Source organism: Zingiber officinale, chromosome 3A, assembly GCF_018446385.1.
Source record: "Zingiber officinale cultivar Zhangliang chromosome 3A, Zo_v1.1, whole genome shotgun sequence".
Classification (NCBI taxonomy): domain Eukaryota; kingdom Viridiplantae; phylum Streptophyta; class Magnoliopsida; order Zingiberales; family Zingiberaceae; genus Zingiber; species Zingiber officinale.
In genome coordinates this window covers 138370859-138389315 of record NC_055990.1, presented here as the reverse complement: position 1 = coordinate 138389315, position 18457 = coordinate 138370859, and the positions used below count along the sequence as shown (strand labels likewise).

Sequence of the window (18457 nt, the reverse complement as noted above, 5' to 3'; positions counted from 1 at the left end):
ATCTAGTCACGATCTCGACTTAGATATCCGAAATGGATCTAAGCCGTATCGACGCCTAATGTTCCCTTCCCGGGAACGCGTCCTCGCAGTCACTCCCCTCCAGTGACTTACCTCACTTACCTGCCAGACGTCCGGTCAGCCCTTCGACCCATCTGTACTTCTCACCAGCTATCCGGTCAGCCCGTCGACCTAGCTGGTCTTCTCGCCAAGCGTCCGGTTAGCCCGTTGACCCGCTTGGACTTCTCGCCAGCTATCCGATCAGCCCGTCGACCTAGCTGGGCTTCGTGCCAGACATCCGGTCAGCCCGTCGACCTGTCTGGACTTTTCCTGCACACTCGATCAAAGTGTCAGACAGCATTAAACTATCTTAACCTGATTTGTCATTCATCAAAACCTGGGTTAAATCGTTAGTGCTAACCGCACCAACAATCTCCCCCTTTTTGATGGAATGACAACCTGGTTAAGTTTGTGAAAACATATGCAAGAGACATGCATTTATGTGGTTTTTAAGTTAGTTTGAATTTTCAGTTTGGTTCAGCTAACTTAACCACCTAACCCTCCCCCTTTGGCATTCATCAAAAAAAATAAGCATGGATTAAGTAAACATAGACTTCAGACAAAGTAATGAATAATGTCAAGTTAATCTGGGATAGTTTAAACTTTTGAAAACTTGTTTAAAGCATTAGCTTTTAGCTTTTATAAAAATAGCTAAGTTTAGATAGTCTAATTTTCAAACATAAGTATATAAGTTCTAAATTTCAAGATCAAATTTTCAAAACTAGTTTCAATTTTGAAATATTTTTCAAATAAGTTTTTGAAACTCAATTTTGAAACTTAATTTGAAATGCTAAGAAATTTATTTTTCAACACTAAGTTTGAAAAAGGTTTAAAAAAATGATTTTGAAAAACTTAGGTCTTGAAAAACTTTAATTTCCACAATTTTCAAAGCAATTTTGAAACTAACTTTCAAATTTTTTTTTTTTAAATCAAGTAAAATCAAATTTTGAGAACTGGATTTTTGAATTTAATTTTCAAAACTAAGTTAAGTCTAATATTCAAATAATAAGAAGTGAAACCTTAACACAACTTGATTTCGTTTGCAAACATAGTTTTAAAATATTCAAAGTCGATCAAGGAGTTTTTTAAAAATTCTTTTTCAGAATCAACTTTTCAAAAAAAAATTGCATATTTTTAATCAAGTTGAAAAAATAATTTTAAAGTTTAATTTGAAAAACTGAAGTCGTTTTATTTCTCCCCCTGAACCTGACATTGAATTAAATGTCTAACCAGTTTGTTACTGACTGACTTATCAAAAGATAACAGCTTTCACTTGGTTAGTCAAGTTAAGGTCAACCTTAACTTGATTAATATATATTTTGTATTTAACGCCGAGACTTATGTCGATGCACTGAAATAAGCATCTTAAGTCTTAGGCAAGTGGCCTATGCATCTCACCGCTTTCTATGTTCGTCAAACACAAGCAAGATAAGCCTAGGGTTTTGGTGAGATGCTCAAAACTAGTCCTGTGGTTACATGTTCTCTAAGGATTTTGAACTAGTCTAAGGCTAAAACTTTATTTGAAAATCTAAAAAAAATAGGAAGGTTTTGAAAACAAAATATGTTTTAACCTATAATTTGAGATAACCATTTTTGAAAATATTTTTGAAATTTGAAACTCCTAGTCTATTAAGATTGAACATGATCAATTCATACCAGAAAGAACACTAGATAGATCAATAATACACTAGATAGATCAATAAGTATCCTACAAGTGATGTAGATATCTGAAGTGTCATAACTAGAGCTACTGAGATGAGGAAGGGGGTGGTCCAGATCCCCAGGAGCGGAGTAGTGTCATCAGCTCAGTGTGTCGAGTCTGTCCGTCAACTCGTAACTCGGAGACCTCTCGCCGCATGTCACGCTGAAAGTCAGAGTTCTCCTGCTGGAGACTCGCCATGGCCCTCTCTAGTCTAGTCATGCGGTCGGCTAGAGTGCGTGGTGCGTGACGTGGTGCTCGAGCTGGTGGTGGAGGTGGAACGGCCTCCTCCGGAAATAGTGCAAGCATGAACTCATCCTGCTCGGCCTCCCCCTGCGCGCCTGGGTCGTGCTGGTGCTGTGCCCCCCTCCGCCAAGACATAGTACCGTCACCCTCATCTATGTGGATACTAGCCAGAGAGAAGTTCCTAGCTGTTATGACGTCAAACTCAGTCATACAGAGAATGTCTCCTCTAGTGACATCAATGTGCAACGAGGACATATATGCTGTCAGAATGTGACAAAAAGGCATGTGGACTCGACTATTGGTCACATATCCAGCAGAGTAGATAATGGTGGAGAAGATATGTAGGCTGATGTCAATATCTAACCTATGACTCAGGGCATAGAGTAAAAATGAGTGGAATGGGCGCATCACAGTGATGTCCCGAGTAGTCAGTGGTAAGATACAAAAGACTAAGACCCTATAAAGAGCGTAGTCCTGGACTCGAAGTTCTACAGACCTAAACTGGGTCACAGTGGGATCTCGCTCTCCCCAAAAAAAATACGAATAAATCGTATCAAGAGTGATATGTGAGTAGGGATCTCCGAATGGTAGATCCCCGGGAGGATAGCACAAAAAGGAACAAGTGGATGGACGTAACCCTAAAAACTCCCGGATCGTCGTAGGTGATAGCGTGATATCAGTACCTGCTGCCCTAGTAGTATAGGTAAGGTCGTCTACTTTCACTAGGTTGTTACAAAATTCAGCACACAGACTTATGTTTATAGGACTAGTACATTCAACAAGGTTTCGTAGGTTATAGTAGTTTATAACCTCCATAACAGGAGTGCAAGAAACTAAAAAGAACGATCTATCTATGCATTTAGTCCTAATGGCCATATAAATGGTTGACTCAAATCTAAGTCTAAGTTCATCTGTAGGAAACCTAGGGTCAGTACTAGCATTAGAGGGCCCAGCACCAGTATTTGTTCGTTTCCTACTGTTATATCAAAGAGATATTCTAAATAAAAACATCAAGACAATATTTAAAAAAATTTTAATTTTAGACAAGGAAAAAGGATTTACCGAGGAGCCATCGTAAAATATAGAACTGATGACCTCGGTTGAGTCGCGGCAACGTCTTCACCGCAAGAAAATTTAATTTTTAGAACACTCTCACATTGAGGTTCTGATAGAACCTTGGTAAAAGTGAAGGAGTTTGTGGCAAGGGTTGGGGGCGCCTGCTGCCCCCTATTTATAGGGAACTCCGGGCGCTCGGGGTTGATTTAGGGCGGGGCGCCCGGATCCCTTCCGGGGCGCCCCGGAAGGGTACACCAGGGGTACCCGCCCCGTTTTTTTTTTTTGAGTTAATTTAAAATAATTTTAAAAATAGTTTTTTTTAGGTTAATTTGGTTTTAGAATTAAAAGTAAATTAATCGTAATTCATTTTAGTTATTTAATTCGAAATTTGGTTAGTTTAAAATTTAACTGATTCAGTTCGAAATTTAATTTGAAATTCGAAACTTAATTTAATTTATTTAATTCAAAATTTAATTTATTTAATTCAAAATTTAATTTAATTAATTCAAAATTTAATTTAATTAATTCAATTTGAAATTTAATTTATTTAATTCGAAATTTAATTAATTTGAAAATTAAATTTGAAATTTTATTTATTTAATTAATTTTAATTTGAAATTTGATTTTGATTCTTAGTCATCTCACCCGATCTAAGTTGTCAATCAGGGAATCCTATAATTTTGTGAGATGGATTGGATTTTTAATTATGGAGTTTTGGTTTAACTTGTGTTAGATTCAGTTTTAGCTTTGGTCTCTACAAACAAGCATTTTTCGGATAAACTTCTAAGCTTGGTGAGTCACATGGACGTCATTAGAAGTAACCAACCTTTCGAGGTTTTCCGAATAGTCCTGTCCACGGAGCTTAGTACTAAAACTTGGTCTAACTGGTTAGGATTCATTTAAGGATAGCTTCGGTCAGTTCCACTTGGCCAAATGCACCAGATCGAAACCATATCTTTCTAGACATGCGATGCCCAAGCTTCCCTAACGTACATTCATCCAAAAACTTCACCAGTACCATGATTCATGTTAAACTTGGTCTCTTTTTAGCTAATCCTAATTACCCTGCCGGGTTAGTTTGTTTAGGTTACCCTGTCGGGTAAGTTAGTTTTGGAGGTGCCAGCTATTCTGGAGCCTCCCCCTGAATTATTGGCCATTAATTTAAATTTTGGTTTTAGGTTTGTGTCGATTCCTTTTATAGTTATAATTAACTCGGTGATAATTTATATTTTGTTGAGTTTTAATATTTTTAAATTTTGATTTCTTTGATTTGTGTTTTGGGTTTTGATTTAGTTTATTCGAGTTAATATAGTATATTTTTTCTTTAGGTATGTAATATTGATTAATTCCTACTTGCGTGGTCAAACACGCTTTCGGAACCCAAGCTTGATTAGTTGATTTGTATTGGGTTATTAATGATTTGAAAGTTTTATTTGAATTCGACTTGTATCCAAGTCCGGTTTTATTATAACATGCTTTTTGATTGTTCAGGATTAAGTCTAGATTTTTTGATCTTATAGTGAATTTCTCTAGTATTTCTTTTAAGTTATTAATTTCTGATTTTAATGTTGAGTTCTCTTCAAGTATTATATCTTGAGTTGGATTTAAATTTTTTATTTGTTCCTTGAGGTCTTGATTTTCCTCAAGGAGTGATTTGTTTTCATTTTCTATTTTAATTAACTTACTATTTAAGCAAGAAATAATTTTAAAGAATTTTTTGTTTAAATTAAAATATACCTCATTCGGGCCTTCGGAAACGAGTACGGACTCATGGCTTGATTCGGGTTCAGACCCGTCTTCATCTTCCGACTCGTCTTCTGTTTCAGCTTCGCGGGCCATCAGCGCGAGGTGGCTCTGGTGTTTCTGCTCTTCTCCCTCCGATTCGTCCGAGGAGTCTTCCCACGTTGCTTTGAGGGCCTTCTTTTTGGTTGGCTTCGGTTTGTCGAATTTCAGTCTTGGGCATTCGTTCTTGTAGTGCCCCTTTTTGTTGCATCCGAAGCACGTCACGTTCTTTTGTTCCGAGGGAGAACTGATCTTTTGAAGGTCCTTCTTGCTGAAGCTTCTTTTTCTCCTGGTGAACATTTTTCTTACCAGGTTCACCAGGTGTTCTTCGTCTTCGGAATCTTGATCAGAATCTTCTTCAGATTCAGGCTTGCTCTTCTTTTCTTTGGATGAGCCTGCAAATAAAGCAATACCTTTCTCGGCTCCAACATTAGTTTGTTCATATAATTCTAACTCACAGAAAAGCTCGTCTAATTTTAACTTAGATAATTTTTTTGAAATTTTGTAGGCATCTACGATTGATGACCACAAGCTATTACGAGGAAAAGCATTTAGAGCGTACCTTATTAAGTCTCTATTTTCCATCTGGTGGCCTATCGCGTGGAGTCCGTTGAGGATATCCTTGATTCTTGCATGTAGTTGACTTGCTGTTTCCCCTTCCTGCATTTTTCTATTAAATATTTTATTTAAAAGTAGGTCTCTTTTTGTTACCTTTGCGTCTCTTGTTCCTTCGTGCAACTCGATCAGTTTGTCCCACAATTCTTTAGCATTCTGATGTGGTATGACCCGGTTCAGCTCTTCTAGTGTGAGGCCGTAGTGTAGCGTATTGATCACTTTGTTTTCTGTCGATGCCTTTTTCCTCATGTCCGGAGTCCACTGTTCCGTGTCTAGTGGATTTCCGGAGTTGTCGGTTGGAGCTCGGTAGGCCTTTATAACGCTGAACCACTTATCGTAATCCGTCTTTAGGTATACTTCCATTCTTTTCTTCCAGTACGAGAAGTCATCCCCGTTGAATAGGGGAGGACGTACTGTGTTAAAGCCTTCTAGTTGAGACATTCTGCACACAAGTAAACAACGAAAAAAGAATATCCCAAGACTTGGTCTTGGATTAGCAGTGCGGGAAAGATAATAAGAATATCTAAATTAGTGTTACACCAATATGGATTTAATTGCAACGGAGGAAAGAAAAAGGAAACGAAAAAACTTCCCATATTAATAATAATATTAGATTAGAATTAGGCGTAAAAAAAAAATTTCACCCCCTGTCTGATTGGTGGTTGCACCAAATCAGAGCGGTACCCGCTCTGATACCACATGTTGGATCGTGAAACGTCGATAGAGGGGGGGGGGGTGAATATCGATTCGAAAAATAACGAGTATAAACGCAGCGGAATAAAAATTGGACACAATGAATTTTACTTCGTTCTGAGCCTGTGACGACTCCTACTCGAAGGCCTGTACTCCGTGAGTACTTTCGTTGGGCAATTCACTAGCAATTCGAAATAATGATTACAAAAACAGTACAATGAATGCAAATGAAAATTAAAACAAATACCGACAGAAAAGAAAAGGAAGGAGCGTAGTGTCGTAGCTTTGTTAGCGTCGCAGAAGCCCAGAGCAGTAGAAGACTTTTCTTTTTCCGTTGTTGTGTTTTTTGAAGCTCCCCTCTGACCCTTCTTTTATATGATGTTCGGGGCACCCTGGATTCCTTCCGGGCGCCCTGGTGAGACGTGGCAAGTCCAACCAGCGATCTCCAAGTGGCGACGTGCGATCAGGATGATTTTTGCATCCAGGGCGCCCGGATCCCTTCCGGGCGCCTGGACCTCGGGGCGCCCGGACCACCTTTTTCCAGCAAATAGCTTTCCTGCAAAACAAGGTTAGTCCGAGACAAGTAATTCCTGCAAAATCAAGTGTTAGTTCAGTTTTATGAATTTAGTATAAGAAGTATGACTTAGATTCCGTCTTTCCGAGACCGGAATCTAGTCACGATCTCGACTTAGATATCCGAAATGGATTTAAGCCGTATCGACGCCTAATGTTCCCTTCCCGGGAACGCGTCCTCGCAGTCACTCCCCTCCAGTGACTTACCTCACTTACCTGCCAGACGTCCGGTCAGCCCTTCGACCCGTCTGGACTTCTCGCCAGCTATCCGGTCAGCCCGTCGACCTAGCTGGTCTTCTCGCCAAGTGTCCGGTTAGCCCGTTGACCCACTTGGACTTCTCGCCAGCTATCCGGTCAGCCCGTCGACCTAGCTGGGCTTCGTGCCAGACATCCGGTCAGCCCGTCGACCTGTCTGGACTTTTTCTGCACACTCGATCAAAGTGTCAGACAGCAATAAACTAACTTAACCTGATTTGTCATTCATCAAAACCTGGGTTAAATCGTTAGTGCTAACCGCACCAACAGTTTAGACTTCAGTATGCTTATTTTTGTGCATCACAATAAGTCCAGTCGTTAAATACCAAAAATACAGTAATCAAGTAAAGTGATCCTGACTTAGCCAAATCTAACTGGATTTTTAACTTAACTTGACTAACCAAGTGAAAATTGTTATCCTCTAGGTAAGCAGTTAGTAGCTAATGGTTAGACATTTGGCCCAGGGGATTAAATGATTAATTTTAAATTTCAAAATTACTCATGCTTGGACTTTAGGACTACTTGAATTTGAATGAATGACCTTAATTAAATTTCTTACAAGATAAGCTCCTCCCTCTTTGCAACTAAAATTTAAATAAGTCTTTCAAACTAAATAATTTCTTTTCTTAAGAACTTTTTAAAATTCAATATCTTTCAATTCAAAATCAAGCTAGGTACTTTTCCAACTTTAGCTATATTTTCTAATAACATTTCCAAAGCTATTTTTCAAGAGGCTTATTAAAATCTTAGCTAAGTAACTTATATAGCTTAGCCAATTTTGAGGCAAGTTCTATTTCAAATATAAATTCTTTCGAACCTAACTAACTTTTCTCAAAAAGGATTTTCAAAAGTTACTTAAGTACTTTTTCGAATTTTGCTAAATTACTTTTTAAAGTCCAAATAATCTTCCTTAGTTAAAGTTACTCTTCAAACTTAATCCTTTAAAACTATCTTAAAAGATCTTCTCTAAATCCTTAATATTTACTTAGCTAAATGTTTTACAAAGAAAATTTCTTCTTAAGTTATTGTGTACTCCTAAATTTAACTAAGTATTTTTTTCAAAAGCAAAAAGCTTTTTCAAATTTAACTGAGTGTTTTGATATCACAAAATTAGCTAAGATATTTCTCAAAGTTGAAATAATTTATGACAAATATTTTTTTCACTTAGCTAAAAGTCTTACAAGAACATTTCTTCTAAAAAGCTAAGTATTTTTCAAGGTATGACTAAACATTTTTTTCAAAATATTTTTCAAATATACCTAAGTACTCTGGTTTCTCTTTTTACTCTCCTTATATTTTGATGTATGGCAAAGGGGGAGAGTAGAAATTCAAGTAGAAAGAAAAATTAAAAAATTCATAAATTCAAACTAAGGAGCTCTAATTAAGGGGGAGTCTTACACTTTGAAGTTTTAGCTTAAGCAAGCATAAGTACTCTGGTTTCTCTTTTTACTCTCCTTGTATTTTGATGTACGACAAAGGGGGAGAGTAGAAATTCAAGTAGAAAGAAAAATTAAAAAATTCATAAATTCAAACTAAGGAGCTCTAATTAAGGGGGAGCCTTACACTTTGAAGTTTTAGCTTAAGCTTTGTTTGCGTCTAAAATTGTTTACTTATGCTTGCTTATACTAAAACTTTAAAAATTATTACTTATGCATCTGTTTACTTATGCCTGTTTTTTCTTAACTTTGAATTTCAGTTGCCATAATAAAAAATGGGGAGATTGTTGGTGCGGGAAGCATCCGACGATCGAACCCGTGTTTTGATAATGGAAAAGGGTTCAAAATTAAGTTATTTTGTGATCTAATAGTTTGAATGAGCTTCCAGGAAAGTCCTAACTGCTGTTAGGCAGGTGGAAAACCCTAGGGGTGGTAACCCTAGGTCATAGGGGGTGGTAACCCTATGCGAAAAGTCTTGGCGGGTCGAGGGTTTCAGGCAAAAGTCCTAGGGGGTGGTAACCCTAGGTGAAAAGTCCTGGTGTCACGAACCAGGTGGAAGACTGGACAGGTCGGGGAGCAGGCGTCCAGCAAAAAGTTCGGAAGCATCGAGCGCCGAGCAAAAGTCCAGTCGATCTGGAGGATCGTGCTGGCACCAAGTAAATCTCCTGAGTGGAGTAGGTGAGGACGCGTTCCCCGCCGAGGGAACAGTAGGCGTCAGGTCGACTAAGAGTTTTTGGTTGGAAATCTGAAGTCAGACCTAGACAGTCCGGAGACTGTCAATATTTTATTTATGACTATTATGTGCTAACTTTGTTTTACAGGGTATGTGTTTGGGACTAACACATTTTGCAGGAACAAAGGAGCAAGTCACACCTCGAATGAACAGTGTCTGAGGCACCTCCATGGAGCTTGGAGGCGCCTTGGGTGCAGAGTGTGAGCTGGTTGCAAAGAGGAGCTAGAGGTGCCTTGGACGGAGCTGGAGGTGCCTTGGACTAGAGCTTGGAGGCGCCTTGGAGTGGCCATGGAGGCGCCTCAAGCAGGATAAGAGATGAACTTTTCAGCACTGATCCACGCGGCTGACTTGACGTGTTGGAGGCGCCCTGGATGGTGTTGGAGGTGCCTCCAACAGTGCATAAAAGGGGGTCTCGAGGCAGCAACAAAATACAACTTTCTAAGCCATCTTTGTGCAACGAGCTGCTCAAGAAACGACCCGACAAAGCTACAACTCGAAGCCGACAACCCGAAGCTCTGAATCTGCTAGTTCCTTTTGTTGTTAGTAAATTTAACAGCTTTTATTGTACATAATTTGTAACACCTTTCGAGTTTATAGTTATTACCCACCGGAAGCGATCAACGATCACGGGCCTTGGAGTAGGAGTCGTCACAGGCTCCGAACCAAGTAACCAACCTGTGTTAGCGTTTGTTCTTTTCTTTTCCGCTGCATTTATCTACTCGATACATTTTAAATCGAACGAAATAGCCACGAGCGCTATTCACCCCCCCCGCCCTCTTGCACTTCTTGATCCAACACAAAAGACGCTGCTAGTGAGAAGGACGGCATGGGAGAGAGCAGATGGGCTCGGTGTGTCTGAGGGATGAGGTGCTGCAGAAGAGTACACGGACAGAAGAGAAGGAGGCGTGCAACATTTCCAAAGGACGAGAAGTCGGAGCGGTAGGTTGCTCGAGATGGTCGGAAGTTGGGTTCAGGTGAGCTCTATTCTGGATGGCCGAAATCACCCAAGCGAGCGGAGCCGGAGCGGAAGACCCGGATCGAGGCGAGAAAAATCGGAGCAGAGGCTTGGACTAAAAAAGTCAACAAAGTTGACTTTGTGAGTCCAGACGCACTGAGCTCGTCGGCTCTCTCCAATGTCGTCCTTCTCGCTAGCTACGTCTTTTGCTCAAATTCCTATGCTCCTAAGCTCCTGCACACTTAGACATAGGATTAAACACCAACAGAACCTAACCTGACTTGGTTGATCACATCAAAACCACCACGGGGTACCAACACTTCACTCCAAAATCCTTGACTAGGACTTGCATTAGTCATCATAGAATTAATCATTTCGATTAACACCCTATTTTTCAGTTAAGCCACACCATTTTGTTGTAGTATATAAGGTGCAATAAACTCTTGCTTAATATTGGTTGACTCAAAGAAATATTTACCATAATATTCCCCACCTCTATTAGTCATTAGACTTTTTATAGAGATGTCATTTGCAAGTTCAACTTCTTTATAAGACTTAAACATTTGCAAGGCTTGATCGTTAAAGTGCAACAAATAAACATAACAAAATATTGTTCAATCATCTATAAATGTCATAAAATACTTGTTTCCTCCTAAATTTAAAGTTGCATGCAAATCACATAAATCACTATGTACTAATTCCAACTTATTGGTTTTCATTTCAATTTGTGGAAAAGATATTCTGGTTATTTTATTATGCATACAAGTGTTCCATTTTCCATCATCATTTTGTGCACATTTAGGAAAAAGATATAATTTAATCATGTCATAGATTCTTATTGAGAGGAATGAACATGATCTAATCTAGAATGTCATAAAATAGTTGAAGACTCAGCCAAGTAAATAAAGGATGCATTCTTATTGATAGGCATAACATTTAGCTTAAACATATCATTACAAAGAAAACCCCTCCCAACAAACATTCCACCCTTGGAAAGCACAAACTTATCAACCTCAATAACTAGTTTGAAGCTAAACTTGTTCAAAAGACTACTCGATATAAGATTTTTCCTAACTTCAGGAACAAGCAACACATTAGTTAATGTTAAAATTTTTCTCGAATTAAATTTTAGATCTATGCCCCCTATGCCCTTGATGGGTACTGTTGAGGAGTTCCCCATGTAGACAATGAAGTTTGGATCTTCAATTTCTTTCAAGGACTTGAAGAAGCCCTTATTCTTGCATATGTGTCAAGTGGCTCTTGAGTCAACCCACTAGGTGAATTCTTCATCAACCATGTTGATTTCAACAATCATGGCTACAAATGCCTTATCATCATTATCTTTGTTGTGGAAGTTTGGAGCATTTCCACTCTTCTTGAGAGGACAACACTCATACCTGTAGTGTCCCTCCTTGCAATGATAGCACTTGCCTTTCTTTTTCTTGATTTTGCCATTGTCCTTTCCTTAGAAAGCCTTCTTCATGAATTTGCTATTTTGGCCTTCTTCTATGACATTCACCTTTGTGGTTGGCTCCTTGCCTTTGTCATCCTCCTTTGATTGAGGGGTTTCTACTTTCTCAATTATTCTTCAATACGTAGAGAGTTAGCTAGACCTTTAAGTGAGATCTCTTCTTTTTTTTATGCTTGAGATCTCTCTTGAAATCGTTCTATGGGGGAAGTTTAACAATCAAAGCACTAATAATTATTGTCGTATCCTAACCAAATTGTGTTAAGAAAAATAGTTTAACATTCTTTCCAATTCAGTGAATTGTTGCATGATGGACCTATTGTCCATCATTTTATAATTGAAGAATATTGAGACAAGAAATTTCTTACTTGTGGAATGATCTCTCATGTACCTTGCCTCAAGTTTTTCTCACAACTGCATGGCGGTTCCTACCATATGGTAGATGTCAAACAGGTTGTGTAAGTATCCCATGGTAGTTTTGATGCAATTAACCAAGTCAAGTTAGGCCTTGTGTATGTTTGATGCCTTATGTCAAGTGTGCAGGAATTTAGGAGCACAATAAGTCAAGTGAAAGGCACAGCTAGTGAGAAGGATGACACGAGAGAGACTCAATGAATTTGAGGGATGAGGTGCTGCGGAAGAGTACATTGGCAGATGAGAAGGAAGTGTGCGACATTTACGAAGGATGAAAATCTAGATTGAAAGATTGCTCGAGGAGAAGGCCGAAAGATGGGTTCGGGTGAGTCCAATTCTGGGTGACCGAAATAACCCTAGTGAATGAAGCCGGAATAGAGGAGAAACTGGATAGTCAACTTGGTGTTAACTGTTCGGGCACCTGGACCCCCTGGGTACCCCCAGGGGCGCCTCCTTGACTCGATGCTGAACGAGGGCATGTTAACCATGCCAGACGCCCAGACTTCTCCAAGTGCTCGTACATGGATAAGTTTATCCTTTGCAAATTGTTGTCGCGTGGATAAAGTGTTATCCATGTCCAAGCACCAAGACCTGATCTAGGCACTTGGAGTTGCCTTTCAACAAATAGTCAGATTTGACCAGCATGCTATAAATAGAGTTTTGGTCTCAGTAGTTTAGAACAACACTTGAAAATGAGTTCTGTACTTCAATTTCTAGTTATGTTCTTTACTGTTTTGAGCTTTTAACGTTGTAAGAGGTTACTCCGCCTTTGGAAGAAGGTGATTTTAGTGAGTTACATTTGCCTCATATTAGCAATCCTCTTATTGCAAACCAAGTAAATATTCTTGCCTCTTTCTTTACTTTTATGCATTTGAATTTCTATTTCTTAAAAAGTGTTTGCCTAACTTAGTCTAAAGATCAAGAAAGGGTATTCCTTTAATTCAAACCATAAAAAAGTAATTCTAACAAATTTAAAGAAATGCAAACCATAAAAAAATTCAAGAAACAAGAGAAAGGTCTGATGTTACCATTGTCAAAAAGAAGGACACATAAAGGAATTGTCTAGAGCTCAAGAAGGAAAAAGATAAAGGGCCAAAGCGAAACAAGAATAAAAATCTCAAGGTCACTTGGGATGAAAGTTCATTATCCGAGTCCGAAATAGAAACATACGCTGGATTAGCACTGATGGCTAGTCACGAAAAACCAAGTAACTCAGAAGCTAGCATCGATGAAAGGGGAGCGACATAAGATGAATGCAGCGATATAAGAGGAGAATCTAGCTTTAGATCCGACATGGTAAGTGAGGTATGTCTTTTAGCTCCTGATCAATTGTGTTTTGGTATAAAATCCATGTCTAAGTCAATGTATAAATTGAAAACCAAAAATTAAAAATTAAAAAAGAAAAATTTAGAAATAAAAATAATCTAGCCAAAATCATGTTTAATAGAGAATTTTGATAAATTAAAAATTAAAAATGCTAATTTGAAAGAACAAATAAAAAATTAAAAAAAAATTTACATGTCCAAATTTTGCTACTTCAAATTTTAGAAAACTTAATTGATATTTCAAATATCACAAAAGGTAAATTAGAAAATTATCAAGAAAATATATCCCTAGAAAGTACTTGATCAATCCAGTAGGAAGGAACCTATATTAGATTCCAAAATTATACCTAAATTAAATCTTTATGCATGTTTTATTTTTAAATTTGACTTAATATTTTTTGGTTAAAATTGTCTAACTTTTTTAAATATATTTTTTTTCGAATCCTATCTATATGAAATTAATTAGATTTTAACTTTTATATAAAAAAAGTAATATATTACTTATCTATAGGAAAATTTTTAAAAAAATTTTACTGTCATATTATTTTTTATGAATTTTCAACAAAAATCATATTTTTCAAATTAAAATTATTTTTCAAATTTAATTTTTGAAACATTTATTTTTCTATGATAAAAAACCATGTTCTCTATCAAAGAGTTATCTTAAAAAAAATTTTAACCATTATTAAATTTTTTATGAATTCTTTTATCCAAATGCTAATTTTTAATATTAAAAATTCTCAAACATTCAATTTTTAAAATTTATTTTTTTGCAAAAATAATTTCTATTTTACATTCTTAGAAAATTTTTTAAGATTTCTCCAGCTTAGAAACTATTTTTAAGATTTTTTTCTAATATACCTCTCTTTGTAGAAAATAAGTTATTGCTACTTATATTAATTTCATATTTTTATGAAAAATGTATCACTATTTTTTATATGTCTGTTTAAACTGTTACAAAAAATTTTAAAATTTTTCAACAAAAAAAAAATAATGTTAAAATTATTTCTTCCAAAACTAGTTTTAAATCACAAAATTCAGATTTCCCCAATTTTTTTTCTAAGTATAAGTCAAAAATTTGGTAACCCTTAGTTTTTTATATAGCCATATTTTTAATGTGATCAAAAGAGAAGAATTGTAGATTAAGTCTAGAGGGAGGTACATTTTACTTTTCATATTTAATGCTTTAATTTACATATTTATTACTTCTTAATATTTTATTTTACCCTAACTTAACTTGGGTTGATCTAAAAGGGGGAGATTGTAAGTATCTTGTGGTGGTTTTAATATGATCAACTAAGTCAAGTTAGGTTTTGTGTATGTTTGATGTCTTGTGTCTAAGTGTGTAGGATCTTAGGAGCACAAGAAGTCGAGCGAAAGACACAGTTAGCTAGAAGAATGACATGAGAAAAAGTCGACGAGCTCGGTGTGTCCGAGGGACGAAGTGCTACGGAATAATACACTGGCGGACAAGACGGAAGCGAGTGGCATTTCTGAGGGATGAGAAGCCGGAGCGGAAGATTGTTCAAGGGGAAGGCCGGAAGATAGGTTCGGGTAAGCCCAATTCTGGGTGGCTGAAATCACCCAAGCGAATAGAGCTGAAACGGAGGAGAAACCATATAATTAACTTGGTGTTGATTGTCCGAGCGCTCGGACTGGTCCGAGCACCAGGACCCCCTGGGAACCCCCAAGGGTGCCTCCTCGATGTGATGTTGAGTGACGGCACTCCAGCCGCGTTCGGGCACCCGAACCTGTCTGGGCATCCGAACCAGGATAAGTTTATTCTTTGTGAACTATTGTTGGAGTGGATAAAGTTTTATCCATGTCCAAGTGCTCGGACTCAATCCAAGCGCCCGAAGCTACCATGTCAACAAACAGTTAGATTCAACCAATAAACTATAAATAGAACCTTAGTCTCAGTAGTTTAGAACAACACTTGAAAATGAGTTTTGTACTTCAATTTCTAGTTATGTTCTTTACTATTTTGAGCTTTCAACATTGTAAGAGACTACTCTGCCTTTAGAAGAAGGAGATTTTAGTGAGCTACATTTGCCTTGGATTAGTAATTTTTTGATTGCAAACCAAGTAAATATTTTTCACTCTTTCTTTGCTTTTATGCATTTGAATTTCTGTTTCTTAACAAGTGTTTATCTAACTTAGTCAAAGCTCAAGAAAGGGTATTCCTTTAATTTCAAGTAATTCACCCTCCTCTTGTCGGTCCTATAAGTTGTCCCCCATGGCATTGAGGATGTGACCTCTACAGATTTCATTGTCCATCTCCCACTTCTATTTTGCACGGAGCTCGTTCAATGTCTCTTCCTCCTCTCCTTCATGCGTCGGCTTTGGGGTGTTGAGTACATAAACCACCTTTAGGGCTATCAAGAGGAAATGGACTCTCTTTTTTTAACCGATGAAGTTGTCGCCATCAAACCTGTTGATGTGCGTAGATTATATACTCTTTTATGCATGTTTTTATGCACATTTACATACTTTGAGCATGCTTGATCTATGCATTTTTATACTTCCAGCTTTCCTTTTAGCATATTTACTCTTTTGGTTCGGAGATCTGCTTTTTGTGCATTTTCTGTACACAGGAGTCGAAATTGGTGAAGATTATGCGTCCTCGGGCAAACTTGGAAGGAATTAAAGGGAGAGAGCATCAGGCCGTGTACCACACATGGCCGTGTAGTTTTAACAGGAAGGGAAGAGGACATGGTCGTGTGAATCTCACATGGCCGTGTCTTGATTTGAAGAAATTAGAGCAGATGTCTTACATGGCCGTGTAGATCTACACGGCCGTGTGAGGTTTCCAGAGGCCAAGCAGGTGGTGGCCGTGTGCACCATACGACCGTGTAGCATTTCCAGAGAACAGAAGGGTCCTGGCCGTGTGAGTCACACGGCCGTGCAGCTTTGGCAGAGAAGGAACTGGACATGGCCGTGTGAATCTCACACGGCCGTGTGGCGCCCAATTTCCTCCTCTATTTAAACCCTCCTTCATGAATTGAAAGGGGATCTCTCCCCCTTTGGGAGAAGGCAAGATTTGGTGATGTCCTCCCATTCTTGGAAGGATTTCTGGGCGATTCGAGGGGAGTTCTTGACGATTTCGACTCCGGAGCGAGGATTGGATCCGAAGACGAGGCTTCTTCGTAGATAAGTTTTCTCTTTCCCCCTTTTCTTGGTTTCTTGGATTGGGGATTTAAGAAATTCTTGTAATCTTTATTTCTTCGGGTATTCTTCCTCGATTCATGGAGTAGATCTTGTATTCTAGGATTAAGGGAGTATTTGTATGATGGATTGATGTAATCTCTTATGGATTTGCCAATTTCTTGTTTCAATGACATTGTCTTGCTTGTATCAATTAGATCTTGAATGATTAATGGTGATTTATGCTTAATTCTCATTCTTGATTGATTGTTTGGATTTCTTGTGGACTTTGTAAAGATAAACTCTCACTCGATCATCCGAGGGATCCACGTGACAGGTGCAAGCCCGTGTAAGGACATTTGAGAGATAATCTTGAAGAGGAAATAGGAATATTCAAGAGAGTTGGATGGATCTTGTGATTAGTTTCTTGTATCTTGATAGATTAATAAGTTGTGGGCTTCTATGTTGATATCCGAGGAAGGCATAGTAATAGGTGCGCTTCTGTGTAAAGACAACGTAGGTTCACGTCTAATTGATCATATTTAGATACATTTCTCAGTCCTTAGCCGGTTATCTATTGCAAGAGAGAACCGGCAACTTTCTACAAGTGTTTGGCAATTGAGGGATAAGAATTGGTGAACCATTTACATTCAAGAAATCTTACAAAGAAACTGAAACTCCTAGAATCTCCCTTTATCATAACCCAAAACACTAAACTCTTGTTTGTTGATCTTTAATATTAGATTTGTTTACCTTCACTTTGCATTTGAAACAATTGGATAGTTGTTTAGCTAATTCGCATTGAGACATTTCTAGTGCTTATTCCAGTCCCTGTGGATACGATAATCTTTTATATTACTTGCGACATTTCCGTACACTTGCGGAGCGTAACAAGTTTATGGCGTCGTTGTCGGGGACTGCGCTATAACATTAGGAATTATCAATTGAGTTAGACTAAACATAACATTTGTTTTCCTTTCATATTGCATAGTTGTAACTAATCATTAGATTTCTGTTTTTACTTTCTTGTATAACTTTTACTTCTTGTTAATTCTTTTTGTACAAATTCAATTCTGCATTTTTTATTCTTTTGTTTTTTTTTCTTTTTCTGTTGAATTGTCATTTGCTATCTTGTTCTTGTGCATGCGAAGATCTAACTTTGCAGGGGAATTCTTTCCTTTTGACCTTGAGATTGACAGAACTTTCCATAAAAGAAGAATTCTGCAAAGGAAAATTGAAGAACAGGAACATTTGAACATAGCGAATAGACCACTCAAGGATTATGCAGCACCTTATGCAAGAGGTTTTCGATTTAGTATTTCAAGACCTTCAGTGGAAGCTAATAACTTTGAGATCAAACCCGCAATTATATCTATGGTGCAGCAGAACCAATTTGGTGGAGGACCTCATGAAGACCCCAATCAACACTTAGAGGTCTTTTATGAAATATGTGGTACCATGAAAATGAATGGAGTTCCTTCAGAAGCAGTTAGATTATTATTATTTGGGTTTTCTTTAAGAGATAGGGCAAAACAATGGCTGAATTCTTTGGCCCCTAATAGCATCACCACTTGGGAGCAGTGTGAGCAACTGTTTCTTGATAAATTCTATCCACCAAGCAAAACAGCTCATATGAGGAATTTAATTGCAAGCTTCAAGCAAACTGACTCAGAATCTCTTTTTGAAGCATGGGATAGATATAATAGTATGCTCAGACAATGCCCACATCATGGGTTGGAAAGATGGTTAGTGTTGCACACTTTTTATAATGGTATCAACTATCATACCAAAGTGTCCCTTGATTCAGCTGCTAGAGGGGCACTTATGAATAAAAGCTTAGATGAAGCTGAAGAAATTATTGACAGTGTAGCACAAAATCATCATCAATGGGCAAATGAAAGAAGTGGTGGATATTCTTCTGTAAACCCAACAATTAAAGCATCAGGGAAGTTTGATGTAGATGCAGTCACTCTTTTGTCTGCAAAATTGGACGCTCTTACAAAGAA

General features: G+C 37.8%; 1 non-coding gene across 1 annotated transcript; it reads right to left on the bottom strand.

Annotated features, from left to right (window-relative positions):
• Positions 1–18081: 18081 nt before the first annotated feature.
• LOC122054466 lies at positions 18082–18187 on the bottom strand. Its single transcript, XR_006132774.1, has one exon. It is a non-coding gene; the product is annotated as a small nucleolar RNA R71 (small nucleolar RNA).
• Between the last annotated feature and the right edge of the window lie 270 nt (positions 18188–18457).